A 14,986-nucleotide genomic window follows, 5' to 3' on the forward strand; every position below is an offset into this window, starting at 1 on the left:
AAAAAATGACAATGGAAACACTATACATCATAATATATGGGATGCATTTAGAGCAATGATCAGAGGGAAATTCATAGCATTAAATATTTTTATCAGTAAAAAGGGAAAAAAAGTGACTTAAATTCCCTACTCAAAAAACAAGAAAAAGAACACTAACAGAAAAAAAAAAAAAAAAAAAAGGAAAGAGAACACAAGGAAGGATGAAGATAAAATAAGAAATCACTGAGAATAGAGAAACAGTTGATGAATGGATAAACCAAATTTCTGCTTTTCTGAAAATTTTAAGAAACTACTCAAACTATCAGCTAATGTAATCAAGATATAAAGAGAGGAAGCAAAAATATCAAAATGAACCATGAGATGGGGGAAATAACCCTTGAAACAAGTATATATACTTTTAAAATCATGAGACAGTCTTATATACCTTTATGCAAATACATCTGAAAACCTAGATAAAATGGTGCTCAGGAAACACAGGTGATTAGGTGTAGGATCTGAGAGCATTACAGGCGAGAAAGATTCCGTTAAGCACAGCAAACATATCATCAGGAAACAAACTTAAGGCACGGCACTCTCATTTAGAATTGTTTTTCTGATATATAAATGCATATTAATCAGACAGGCAGTCACACACTGATAACTATCTGCCCCCTCAACACACACACACACGCACACACACACACACACACTATATTTACTTAAGTCTAGAACCCAATACAGATTCTGAATCTTGATTTGAACCTCTGCATGCTACATAATACCCCTACATTTCCCCCTTCACCTTTTATACAAGAGATGGATGAGTGAACACATAGGCAATTGTGGTGAAGACCTAATAAAGAATGGGATGGATTCACCTTGCAAATATGCACAGCATTAATGACCACGTATGTGAAATTCCCCAAAGGCTGTTCATTAAGCCCAAATCAGGCTTCCTACTGTGGTTACTTTGAAAGTGATGACAGGCCACCGTGTCCTAGAAGGGGGTTCCCACTGGGAGCCAAGGACATCCAAAGTGACTCTGTGTCCTCAGGGTAGGTATCCCATGAAAAGACCCGGGAGGGGCTTGAATTTTGCATCTCAGCAGTGTGAATAAATTTGCCTGTCATTTCCACGTTAGTCAGCCTACAGCAGTCCATTTATTACTTTCTAAAGCCACCATATAATACCGAAGGTCATTAGTATTTGATGAAAAGCTATTGACCAAAATGAAGTGAATCCTTGAATATAACCAATAATTATTAAGAAATCACTAATATTTACTGAGTACTTACTGTGTGCCAGATGTACTAAATGTTTTTTTATCCTTGTTATCCCCTTCAATAGTCATGACAGTTTTATGAGAAAACCAAAACACACTTTGTATTTGTCCATTTCATACACTTAAGTAGTTGATGGATTTTTCATCGGTTCAATTTACCAACTTGATGATGATTTTTTTTTTTTTACTCATTTCCCATCCCAACATTTCATATCAGCACTATTTGAAGGGACTCCACGGAATTTGAAAAAGAAACCACAGAGACCTGTGAGTATACCGAACATCTATTACAGGTCATGGAGCCACTGATGCCTATTTCGTAAGAGTGGCTATTTGTCAATGTGCAATTCAGAATGACATTGATTTTCCCCTTATTCTGATACTAAAAATACCGTAATTTAAGAAAGGCAAATGATTACTGTACAAGAAAAGAGTGTAGATGAGAGGGCCTTTCCAACTCTAATTCTAAGAACACAAGGAAAACCAGAACACCTCAGCCATAGTTTTACTCATTTTCATGGTTCAGCATGAGGGTGAAAGAGTAAGGGGGTCCTTTAATTCTGATAATTATTAAAAAAAAAAAAAAAAAGACATAAGAGAAGATATTTTAAAACATTACACCCACTCAATACTGAGAAAAAAAAAAGCCATTTTATGATTACTTTTCCATGTTTTTATCTCCAACACGGTTTGGCATCACCCATGGAAGTACCCTATGTTAGTGAGAAGTAGTAACATGGCAGCAAGGCTTGTGTTTGTGTTACTATTTGGTTTGTACTTTCACTCATTATTCAGTACATCTCTGTGTGGAAACTTATGCATACATAAACATTTTGTAAGAGACAGTCTCATAGTTTGGACAGAACAGAAAAATGGTGCACATCAATGTTAAGCGCACACATATGGGGTAAACACTTCCTACTGCTGGTTTAGGTTTAAGAACTAGTTCCAGTTAATGGTAAGAATAGCCCCTAGACAGATTCTAAGACACTCTGGTCGTGCAATGATTAAGCACTGAAAGGTCGGGGTTCATACCCATCAGCTTCTCCTATGGTAAAAAGACCTGGCCATCTGCTTTCCTAAAGATCACAGCCTAGAAAACCCTATGGGGCAGTTCTACTTTGTGCTATAGGGTTGCTATGAGTTCAAATTGACTTGACGGCACGCAAAAACAACAGAGAGATTCTAAGGCTTCCAGACCATTCTGCAAGATGATTTGAAAAGATGGGGCAAGTATGGGTGGCTAACATCTTGATGTTGAAATGACATCTTTGGTCAGAGACCCAGCAGTTTGGTAAAATAATGTGATGGAAAGTGTGTGAATATAAAGCCTGGCTCTTCTCTATACCCATATTTTGGGCAAGTTATTGAATCCCTCTGATTGAATCCCTCTGTTACTTCCTGTCTATGATAAGGATAATGAAGTCCACCTCACCTGGCACTGTGTTCTAGACATTAAATCAGGTAATGTCTATAATGTATTCAACATAATGGCCAAGTAAGTTTGAGTTTAAGGAGCTCCGTGTTTAAAAATCAACAGGAAGATGATACTAGGTTTTTTTCTAAAGAACTAGTGAAGCATGAGGAAAACTCAGAAATCTTAATCACCAGGAAGGTTTGTCATTACTGTGAGAATTAATACAGAATTAACGTGAGTGACATTTTCAGTCCTGTTAAATGAAGCCATTTGCACACATCCCATTGTATGGATCTGTTCACTCCTAGCAAAAAGGCAGGATATGCATAGTAGTATCTGCTGTACATACAGAGTTCCAACACCAGTGTGAAAATTCTGTTTCTGGCTTATGATGGATCTCAATCCATGCATGTTACAACTGCCTTCCTTAGTTTTGCTGTTTCCTAGCTATTCTTACCTACCTTTGCACTTGTAGACAAGAGCACAGTACCTCTCACTTCCTGTATTATCCTTTCAATGATTACAGTTAATAGAGATGGCTTTTCACTTTGGATTCCATACATGATATAAAGAACAGTAAGGAATGTGGTGACTGTTCAAATCCATTATGGGTTCTGTGTCTGTGTGTGCGTCTTAATTATCTAGTGCTGCTATAACGGAAATACCACAAGTGGATGGCTTTAACATAGAGATTATTTCCTCACAGTTAAGTAGGCTAAAAGTCCAAATTCAGGGTGTCAGCTCCAGGTGAAGTCTTTCTTTCTCTGTCAGCCTTCTCATCAATCTTCCCCCAGGCTGGGAGGACCCTGGGCCGCAGGGACCCCAGGTCCAAAGGATGTACTCTGCTCCTGGCACTGTTTTCTTGGTGGTATGAGGTCCCCTGCCTGTCTGCTAGCTTCTTTTTTTTATATCTCAAGAGATTGCCTCAAGACACAATCCAATCTTGTAGGTGGAGTCCTGCTTTACTAACACAACCGCAGCCCACCCTCCCTCATTAACATCATAGAGGCAGGATTTACAACATATAGGAAAATCACACACTACCAGGAATCATGGCCCAGCCCAATTGATACACATAGGGGGAAATAATTCAACCCATGACAGTGTGTTTGTGTGTGTGTTTGTGAACATGTGCTTGTTCAGGTTGGGGGGAGCGTTAAGGTAGACAGGAAGCAAGAAGGGAGTTTTTTAGCAGCATAAAACTCAGTAAAGTCTACTCATAATACTAAATCTCAAAAAGACTCTTTGACATAGCCAAAATGAGAATAGACGCCCTTCATCAGAGCCATACCTAGTAATGCCTCCCAGCATCTCAATATCGTTGGAGAACTTCTTGGGAGAACAAAATCCTGATTTGGAGGAATCATTCCAGTCTTGATGTTGACTGTGCATGCTATATATCCTTTTGGTTTAATAAACAAAAACAACAATAACAAAAAAGTGACTATGGAGTTTATTTTTATTTCCAGCAACCATGGGGAGTATTAGCTCATGTGGTCCTGACCTAAGACTCAATGCTCCTCCATCTATATCCTTTAGCCAAATAGAGCTGAGGGAGAAGCATACAACTTTTCAGCATCTTTATGACTTAGGCCAGTGATTCCAAAACTTTCTTGTATATAACAGTCAACTGTGAAACTTGTTAAAATACAAAGTTTGGTTCAGGAGAGAGAGGATTTTACCCAAGATTCTGCATTTCTAACAACCTCCCAGATGATACTAATGTTGCTGGTCCTAGGACCACATGTTAAACCACTAGACTAAACCAGAAGTTGGCAAGCTTCTACTATAAAGCCTAAGATAGTAAATATTCTAGTCTTTGCAGACACCAAGATCTTTGCTGTAACTAGCCAACTCTGCTGTTATAGTGTGAACGCAGCCATAGACAATATGTAAACAGTACCTGTCACTTTTGTCTGTGTTCCAATTATTATTGTTAGTTGTTGTGGAGTCAATTCTGACGCACAAAGACCCCATGTGTTACACAGTAGAATTGCTCCATAGAGTTTTCTTAGCTGTCATCTTAATGGGAGCAGATTGCCAGGCCTGTCTTCCACAGTACTGCTGCATGGGTTTGGATTGCCAACTGTTAGGATAGCAATCAAGCACAAACTGCTTGCATTACTGAAGGACCTTTGTGTACCAATAAACTGTATTTATTTGAAATTGAAGTTTGAATTTCAGGTATGTCTTAGTCTGGGTTCTCTAGAGAAGCAAAATCAGTAAAGTGTATAAATATGTATGTATAGAAAGATTTACATCAAAGAAATGGCTCACATGGTTGTAGATGCTGGAAATTCCCAAGTCCGTGGGTCAGAATAGAGGTTTCTCCTGATTCATGTAGCCACAGGCACAGCAGGGCTCTTGCTCACAGGCTGCGAAGATCAAGGAATCCAAAGATTGGCAGGCAAGACCACAGGTAAGCTGCTAGCTCCAGTCCCAAGAACTGGAGGTCAAATGGACAGGAGCCAGCTGCAGGATCCAGCACAAGGAAAAAGCACCCAAGTCTTGCCATAAAGTCCACTTATACTCACGAAGGCCAAGCGCCCAAAGGAACTCCCTTTCAATTGACTGGCTGCTTATAGCAGATATCATCATGGGGGTGATCACATATCATATCTCAACAGGGAAGTGATAACATTATATGACTGCCAAAACATTGAGAATTGTGGCCCAGCCAAGTTGACATACAATCTTAACCATCACAAGGTGATTTTCACATATCTCAAAATAATATTCTTCTTTGGATTTTTTTTTTTTTTTTGAATCATTAAAAAATATAAAAAACATTCTTAGTTTGTGGACCATACAAAAACATGTACTGGGTTAGATTCAGCCTTCGGACCAAAATTTGTCAATACCTGATTTAGGCAGAAGCCTTTCCTCTAACTAGGAGTTAAGACTTTATCTGTTACACTGAGATAGACACTTTTTCTACCTGCTGGTTTAAAAAAGAACAAATTAGTAGGGAAGCTTGTGCTCCTCCTCAAAAAGAATCCTTTAATTTACAGCCCTTTGCCTATGTCTGCCACCCTGAAACTAATGTATCACTAATCTTATTTCAGAGACAAAGTGATCATGGACACCTCTTTACTTGGGTAATTTGGGTTTATTAGTGGTTTAGTAACCCACATCAATGCTGGGATTTAACTTGCCCATCTATCTGGGGAGAAGCTAAAATGTCATACTTTTTGCTAGGTCTCTATGACATCTCAGCCTGAAAGGATCAGAATTCTCTCTAATTAGACCTTCTCTGAATGACAGAATTTTAACTCAGCTCTCAATTCTCAATGGACTCAAACAGCATCTACCAAACAAACCTATGTTAAAGAAGAACTTCTCCAGCTTTTCAAGAATTTATCCCTATCAGCGGAGAAAATGATGTGGACACCCAGGGCTCTGGAATCTAGGCTAAAATGGCCTATAGCAAGTGTGAAATTTCTTTGAAGTCTCTCATTTTATCCTAAAATTCATGCATAACTTGCAATTTATTCCATAATATACTGATGTTTGTTATAATATAAAAATGTTTAAAATTGCTTCTCACGTCACTTTCTTAACTCTTTATGCTAAAAATCGAGAGTCCCAGGGAGTTGGCCTATGTTTACCCTATCAGTTCGCATACTCACTTTCACATACCCAAGTGCATAGGCTAGTTTGAGAAAAATAGACTTAACAAGGGTCACCAACTCTCCCTGGCAGGTTATTTATGACATTAGCTAAACCCCATGTGCCTAAACTTTTCAGCCTCTGTGTTCCCACCTCCCCTCCCCCCACCAGCATATGGTGTAAGGACAGTTGCTTCGCAAAGTTCATCCAAGGACTTTGTGGTTAATTAGTTAACACTGTGCAAGATTGCCTTGGCATGATTGCCACTTGAACTTTATTTTCTCTGTTCATATTAGGCATGGACTTATTCTCAGTCTTCAAATCACATTAGTAATGGAGTGTCTTCAATATCTTTAATAAGCTCACATGCATAATACAAAGGATCAGAAATAACCTGATTGTGTCAACAACTGTAACCCCATTCCACACTCTAACTCACTATGTCTTTAACTTCTCTTGTGTTTTACTTTACTGAAAATATGTCCTCTAATTTTCATAGGTGGTTTTTAATATCTACTGTCTAAGTTGAGTAACACATTTATCAAGTATCTAAATTTGAAATTAGCAGTCTGATGATATTTCCATCTGTTTGCCTCTCCTCGAATTCTTCGTAGTCAAACCCCTAAAGTCCTGTAAATATGAAAATCAAGATCAAATCCATCACTGTGAATGCTGTTCAACCTGGCCTTGTTGGCAAGTTTCAATTTTTTCAAGTGATGGGTCATTGAGGAAAGTATGGAAGGAGGTTGCTTCCAAACAGGTAGATTGTTTACAGCAATTTCTATAAATATTTTTATAATTTTTAATTGGCATGAAGATATATATCATTACTCTACTATGCTGACCCTAGCATAGCTCAAAGAATGACTTTTTGAATGGCTTTTGGAAATGACAGAAAAGAAACAAGAACAGGAGTAGAAGATGGCAATATATTACTAATAGTGATGGTCTTGTCTTACTCTAGACCAGGTTCTGATCTCAAGGCAGCTGTCAACTAAGAGAGAGATCTCTAAAAAAGAAAAGAGGACTGTTTATTTTCAAACTGCTCAGCCTGGTTGCTCATGGTCCTCCACACATGGCTATAAGTAACCTCAACTTTCAACACTTAAATACATTTGCCTTATTGTGGGTCTACCAAATGGACCACTTGCCTTTCCGTTTATACACTTTTTTCTTTCTTGTTTCTTAATTCTTGCCCATGAGCTTTTTCTTCTTTACCTTTGAAACCCTATCAATTCACAAGGCACAGGTCTCTTTCATTTTGAATTATTCCGTAATTACTCCCATGTAGTGGGCACTGTGTTGTGCTACCCAGGTTCCACTCCTCTCCTCCACTTTCACTGCTTATTGTAGAGGGAGAGTTGATGACTGACAGTTTGTAGACCACACCTCACTTTCAGCCATTGCCTTGGCTGAAAAGACATTTCTTACCCACCTGCAATGACTGGTCAATGTTGGAATTTAACAGCCTGGACACCTCACTCTAATTCAGGAGAGCACTAAAGAGCCACCCCAGCTACAGACCTCCCCATAGGCTGAGACCTATGATGTAGCTTCATTATAGCCCACCTTCTACTGCTGTCCATTCCTACTTTTTTCCTTACTTTGAATGTGTGGATCCCAAGAACATTTGCAATAAACCTCCTGCATGGAAATCTCTACCTCAGAGTCTTCCCCTACCTGCAATGAGTGTAAGAGTTGTCCAAAAAAATAGTCTAAAATTGAATCTTAGATTGGAATCACCCACTAGCTGATTGGCAAAGAGAATCTGGTCATTGATGCATTGATAGATGGATGGAAGAGCTCCTACACTGTCATGTAGTAGCAGTGAAATTGTTACATCTTTCATCAGTGATGAGTTGGAATGGCATAGTGGTAGAAAGGAATGCATGGCATAGGACAATGCATCTTGCCTTTGAGAATTTGAAGGGAGATGACAATTACAAGGTCAATGGAATTTGATGACTGCTGTTGAGGGCAATAGATGATATAGAGAAAAAAAAGCAATAAAAAATGTAGGGTGATTATTTATCAATTAAATGCTGAATGTGAAAGTCAGAGGGCCTCCATAGCAGAATATGAAAGAACTCTTGTCCTACAAACAGATGGTCAAAAATGCTGAAAACCAGGCTCAGAATTTAAGCAGAATTGTAACAGAGGTTCAGGCAATGGTGATTTTTGCAGCACTTGCAATTCTGATATGCCAAGATTAGGGCACTGATTCAGAAGAAGTGGAACCCTGAGACATGGGGAGAGGACATACGTATATCTGTGTTGATTTCCGCCTAAACTGAAAATCCTCCAGATTCCCCTGAATCCTCAGGGCTTGCAAAAGTGAACTTTTCCTTCCTGTTAATGGTTAGTGACTCTACTCCAACCCCTTAGCTTTGGAGGAAAAAAAAAGTCTCTTCCTTGAAAGGCATCATGAAACATACAAACCCCTCAGGATTTATCTTCTTCACTTGATCAATAGACCAGGAATTGGAAAACTATTGCCCATGGGCAAATCAAGCCTGCCACTTATTTTTGCAAATAAAGTTTTATTGGAAATTGTAAACTGTTGTCTGTCCCATATGAATGCCAAATATTTCTATCCTTTGTTCTGATCGGAAGAGAAAAAAATGCATACAGCGAATAAATGACAATATATCACATAGACACAGCAGCTGTATTTGGGAATACTACTGTATTAAGTTTGCAGTAGTTTGATTTCCTCTTCTAGGATCTCTCTAACTTCTATAGGAACCAGGCTGTGCAATAAATAGAAATATATAAAAAAAAAAAAAAATTGCCATCAAGTTCATTCCAACTCATAACGAACCAATAGGACACAGAAGAACTGTCCCATAGGGTATCCAAGGAGCGGCTGGTGGATTTGAACTGCCAACCTTCTGGGTAGTAGCTGAGCTCTTAACCAGTAATCATTAACCCTGCATGATTTAGTTCTTTAAGGGTAACACTAATCTGTGCCACAAAAAATATAATAATATTTTTAATTACCATATTGCCGCAGGGAGGGATAGTATTAGAGAGTTTCACATGGATTTTTCTACTGTGGTAGTTTTTAATCCCACAAGCCAAGGAGCTACTACGAGTGTTCTTCCAGCAACTAAGTATGCCTATTTCAGTTACATATTTGAAGACCAGGGAAATGACCATTGGGCCAATTATATATTTGAGAACCATTGAGTCAAACCATATTCTACTTATTAACTGATCCCCATTGAACTCAAGTAAAACAGGGCAGTGGGGCATGATGAAGACTTGAGTGTCTGGGTGTTCATAACAGACCATATGTCCAACACTCCCCAAAATATTTAATTTTTCTCCTTTCACCAGTGTATAATTATCTGTATAAATGACCATAGATTCTTTTTTTCTAAGAACTGATAGAATCATCACCACATCCCCTTGCTGTGGTTTTACAAGGTCCTCTCTCCTTGAAATCTGACTTTTCGCTTCATCACTAGATTTCAGGTCTGAAAACTGTGTCAATCAAAAAAAAAAAAAAAAAGGCATGGAATTATGACACTATATTGCAGAGTTGACCTTAACGACATGGATGGAGTAAAGCTTTCGGAACCTTCTTTTGCTGATGTGGCACGACTCAAAATGAGAAAAAACAGCTGCAAACATCCATTAATAATCAGAACCTGGAATGTACGAGATGAATCTAGGAAAATTTGAAATAGTCAAAAATGAAATGGAATGCATAAACTTCAATATCCTAGGCATTAGTGAGCTGAAATGAACTGGTATTGACCATTTTGAATCGGACAATCATGTAGTCTACTACGCTGGGAATGACAACTCAAAGAGGAATGATGGTGCATTCATCGTCAAAAAGAACATTTCAAGATCTATCCTGAAGTACAACGCTGTCAGTGATAGAATAATATCCATATGCCTAAAAAAAAAAAAAAAAAAGAAGACCAGCTAATTCAACTATTATTCAAATTTACACACCAACAACTAGGGTCAAAGATGAAGAAATAGAAGATTTTCATCAGCTGCTACAGTCTAAAATTGATCGAACATGCAATCAAGATGCATTGATAATTACTGCCAATTGGAATACGAAAGTTGAAAACAAAGAAGAAGGATCAGTAGTGGGAAAATATGGCCTTGGTGATAGAAACAATGCCAAAGATCAAATGATAAAATTTTGCAAGACCAACGATTTCTTCATTGCAAATACCTTCTTTCACCAACTTAAACCGCGACTATACACATGGACCTCACCAGATGGAACACACAGAAATCAAATTGACTACATCTGTGGAAACAGGTGATGGAAAAGCTCAATATCATCAGTCAGAACAAGGCCAGGGGCCGACTGTGGAACAGACCATCAATTGCTCATATGCAAGTTCAAGCTGAAACTGAAGAAAATCAGAGCAAGTCCACAAAAGCCAAAATATGACCTTGAATATATCCCACCTGAATTTAGAGACCATCTGAAGAATAGATTTGACACATCAAACACTAGTGACCAAAGACCAGACGAGTTGTGGAATGACATCAAGGACATCATCCATGAAGAAAGCAAGAGGTCACTGAAAAGACAGAAAAGACCAAGATGGATGTCAGAGGAGACTCTGAAGCTTGCTCTTGAGCATCGAGCAGCTAAAGCAAAAGGAAGGATTCATGAAGTAAAAGAACCAAACAGAAGATTTCAAAGGGTGGCTGGAGAAGACAAAGTAAAGTATTATAATGACATGTGCAAAGAGATGGAGATGAAAAACCAAAGGGGAAGAACACGTTCGGCATTTCTCAAGCTGAAAGAACTGAAGAAAAAATTCAAGCCTCAAGTTGCAATAGTGAAGGATTCCATGGGGAAAATATTAAATGATGCAGGAAGCTTCAAAAGAAGATGCAAGGAATACACAGAGTCATTGTACCAAAAAGAATTAGTCGATATTCAACCATTTCAAGAGGTGGCATATGATCAGGAACTGATGGTACTGAAGGAAGAAGTCTGACATGCTCTGAAGGCATTGGCGAAAAACGAGGTTCCAGGAACTGATGGAGTATCAATTGAGATGCTTCAACAAACAGATGCGCTGCTGGATGTGCTCACTCGTCTATGCCAAGAAATATGGAAGACAGCTTCCTGGTCAACTGACTGGAAGAGGTCCATATTTATGCCTATTCTCAAGAAAGGTGATCTAACCGAATGTGAAAATTATAGAACAATATCATTAATATCACACACAAGCAAAATTTTGCTGAAGATCATTCAAAACCAGCTGCAACAGTATATCGACAGAGAAATGCCAGAAATTCAGGCCAGTTTCAGAAGAGGACATGGAACCAGGGATATCATTGTTGATGTCAGATGGATCCCGGCTGAAAGCAGAGAATACCAGAAGGTTGTTTACCTGTGTTTTATTGACTATGCAAAGGCATTCGACTGTGTGGATCGTAAGAAACTATGGATAACACTGCGATGAATGGGAATTCCAGAACACTTAATTGTGCTCATGAGGAACCTTTACATAGATCAAGAGGCAGTTGTTCAGACAGAACAAGGGGATACTGATTGGTTTAAAGTCAGGAAAGGTGTGTGTCAGGTTTGTGTTCTTTCACCATACCTATTTAATCTGTATGCTGGACAAATAATACAAGAAGCTGGGCTATATGAAGAAGAACGGGACATCAGGATTGGAAGAAGACTCATTAACAACCTGCGTTATGAAGATGATACAATCTTCCTTGCTGAAAGGAAAGAGGACTTGAAGCACTTACTAATGAAAATCAAAGACCACAGCCTTCGGTATGGATTACACCTCAACATAAAGAAAACAAAAATCTTCAGAACTGGACCAATGAGCAACATCATGATAAACGGAGAAAACATTGAAGGTGTCAAGGATTTCATTTTCCTTGGATCCACTATCAACAGCCATGGAAGCAAAGTCAAGAAATCAAAAGACACATTGCATTGGGCAAATCTGCTGTAAAGGACCTCTTCAAAGTGTTAAAGAGCAAAGATGTCACCCTGAAGGCTAAGGTGTGACTGACCCAAGCTATGGTATTTTCAATCACATCATATGCATGTGAAAGCTGGACAATGAATGAGGAAGACCGAAGAAGAGTTGACGCCTTTGAATTGTGGTGTTGGCGAAGAATATTGAATATACCCTGGACTGCCAAGAGAATGAACAAATCTGTCTCAGAAGAAGTGTGGCCAGAATGCTCCTTAGAGGCAAGGATGGCAAGACTGCGTCTTACATACTTTGGACATGTTGTCAGGAGGGATCGGTCCCTGCCGAAGACATCATGCTTGGCAGAGTACAGGGTCAGCAGAAAAGAGGAAGACCCTCAATGAGGTGGATTGACACAGTGGCTGCAACAATGAGCTCAAGCATAACAACGATTGTAAGGATGGCTCAGGACTGGGCAGTGTTTTGTTCTGTTGTGCATAGGGTCGCTATGAGTCAGAATCGACTCGACGGCACCTAACCACAAAACACTGCAGTGACTGTCCTTAGCATCCTGATTATCCTTCCTTGATTTCTTTACTTGCCTAAATTGAAAAATACCCTTGTTATTACCTTACCTATCTTGCTCCTAGGAATGCCATGTTCTATTAACCATCCCCGTAGCTTTTTTCAGATCAGCTCCTTAGTTTCTTCGTGCCGCTGTAATAAAAAAAATACCACATGTGGGTGGCTTTAAAGAACAATGATTTATTGTCTCACAGTTCTGGAGCCTAGAAGTCCACATTCAGAGTGTAGGTTTTAGGGGAATGTCCTTCTTTGTTTCCTTCAGCTTCTATTCGTTACCGGCAAACTGTGGCATTTCTGGGCTTTTAAATTCAGTTGTACCTGTCTTTACATGTTGCCTTTTCCTGGTGTGTTTCTGTGTCTATTCTGCTTTTTTTGTAAGACACCACTCAGAAGAGATAAAGGTTAGGACCTACCATACCTCAATAACAAAGAAAAGAAAACCCATAATTCTAAACAGGGCCATATTTAAGAGACAGGGGTTAGGATTTCAACATAACTTTTGAGGGCTCACAACCGAATCTGTAACAGACTCTTCTCCTCCATTTGCTATACAGACTTCGTTTTTTCTTAAAATATTGGTGCCTACATTAACCTGGTTTCTTTTTTTCTTTGAAAATAGCACAATAAAGTATGCCTCAATTTTTTTTATGAGGCAACACTGAGTATCAAACAAACCGTGGATTGGCTTACGGTGTTGTCCAAACCAACTTTTATGATAATTTTGGTATAATTCATTTCATTTGTTTTAAACCAACGTGTCTTGTTTTGCCTACTACTGATGTGAAAATTACATGTTAATTTTATTCTGGCTTTTAGATCTGAAACCGAGAGTTTGGATGTTTTGTAATTTGTTTTTGTTCTTCAAAATGCCCGTCTGTACCTACACAAATGTTTCATAATAGGTAATGCAATGTCCTCAGAAATTAGGCAGTGATATTACATAATTTATCACACAGAACCTGATAATCTTGATCATTGCCCTAATCATTTTCCTGATAGTTCAATAAAAAAAAAAAAATGTTATTAAGTGGATTCTGACTCAGAGCAACACTATAGGCCAGAGAACAACTGCCCCCTAGGGTTTCTAAGGAGTGGCTGGTGAATTTGAACTGCCGACATTTTGGTCAACAAGCAAGCTCTTAACCTCTGTACCACCAGGGTTGCTGACAGTTTATAGAGACTTGAAAAGAAGCAGAATGCCTTTCAATAGATACTAGCTACTTTTTGAGATGCATATAAATCTTTCTACTTCATTTATAGTTTCCTTTTCTATAACTCTTTGCATTTTAGCTTCTCAAGGGATTAAAATGAATGGTCAATAGAAAAAAAAAAGAGAAAAACCTTTATGAGAACACAAATTGTGAGCAATATATACAGAAATTTAGACAACTGCATCTCCAAAAATAATATATTAAAATACTCACCAAGCATATCTAGCATGAACTTCATTACAAATAGTTGACACAAAACTATATAATTTACTAATCTTCATCTTCCTTCCCTGGTATTAGAGGCATGATCTCCAGGAGTTCAGCCAATTCTTTGCCCCTTCATGGGTGACATTTTGCATCTCCTAATGACAGAGTTTCTTTTAAGTTAAACTTTAGAACTAAATGCCAGTGATGTGCTGGAGTCAGCCCACACCAGCTCATTAGAGCCAATTGTTAAATTTACAGGAACTTTGAAAGCTAGATTTTGGACACAGCCATTATTAAAAATTAAATGGCATGATCTCACAATTTAATAAGCTGTGTTAAAGGTAAAAAATACTCAAGATGCATCACTTTCTAGTTATTTTACTAATTTTACATTTATTTTGCAGGTATTTATATCTATTGTATCTTTATGGTAGAAATACTATATCATGGTGTGCTAGTACCCACCTCTTCCCATTTCTAGCTTCAGGAATGTCATGTTGATATCTTGAAATCAGTCATGGTGGAAGTATTTACAGCAGGAAAATTAACAAATGCTACAAATCAGGGCTCATTTGTGTTTTATTTGGTTGGTTGGTTGGTTGGTTGGTTGGTTGGTTGGTTGGTTGGTTGGTTGGTTGGTTGGTTGGTTGGTTGGTTGGTTGGTTGGTTGGTTGGTTGGTTGGTTGGTTGGTTGGTTGGTTGGTTGGTTGGTTCGTTCGTTCGTTGGTTGGTTCGTTGGTTGGTTGGTTGGTTGGTTGGTTGGTTGGCT

This window comes from Elephas maximus, chromosome 11 (assembly GCF_024166365.1).
Source record: "Elephas maximus indicus isolate mEleMax1 chromosome 11, mEleMax1 primary haplotype, whole genome shotgun sequence".
Taxonomy (NCBI): Eukaryota; Metazoa; Chordata; class Mammalia; order Proboscidea; family Elephantidae; genus Elephas; species Elephas maximus.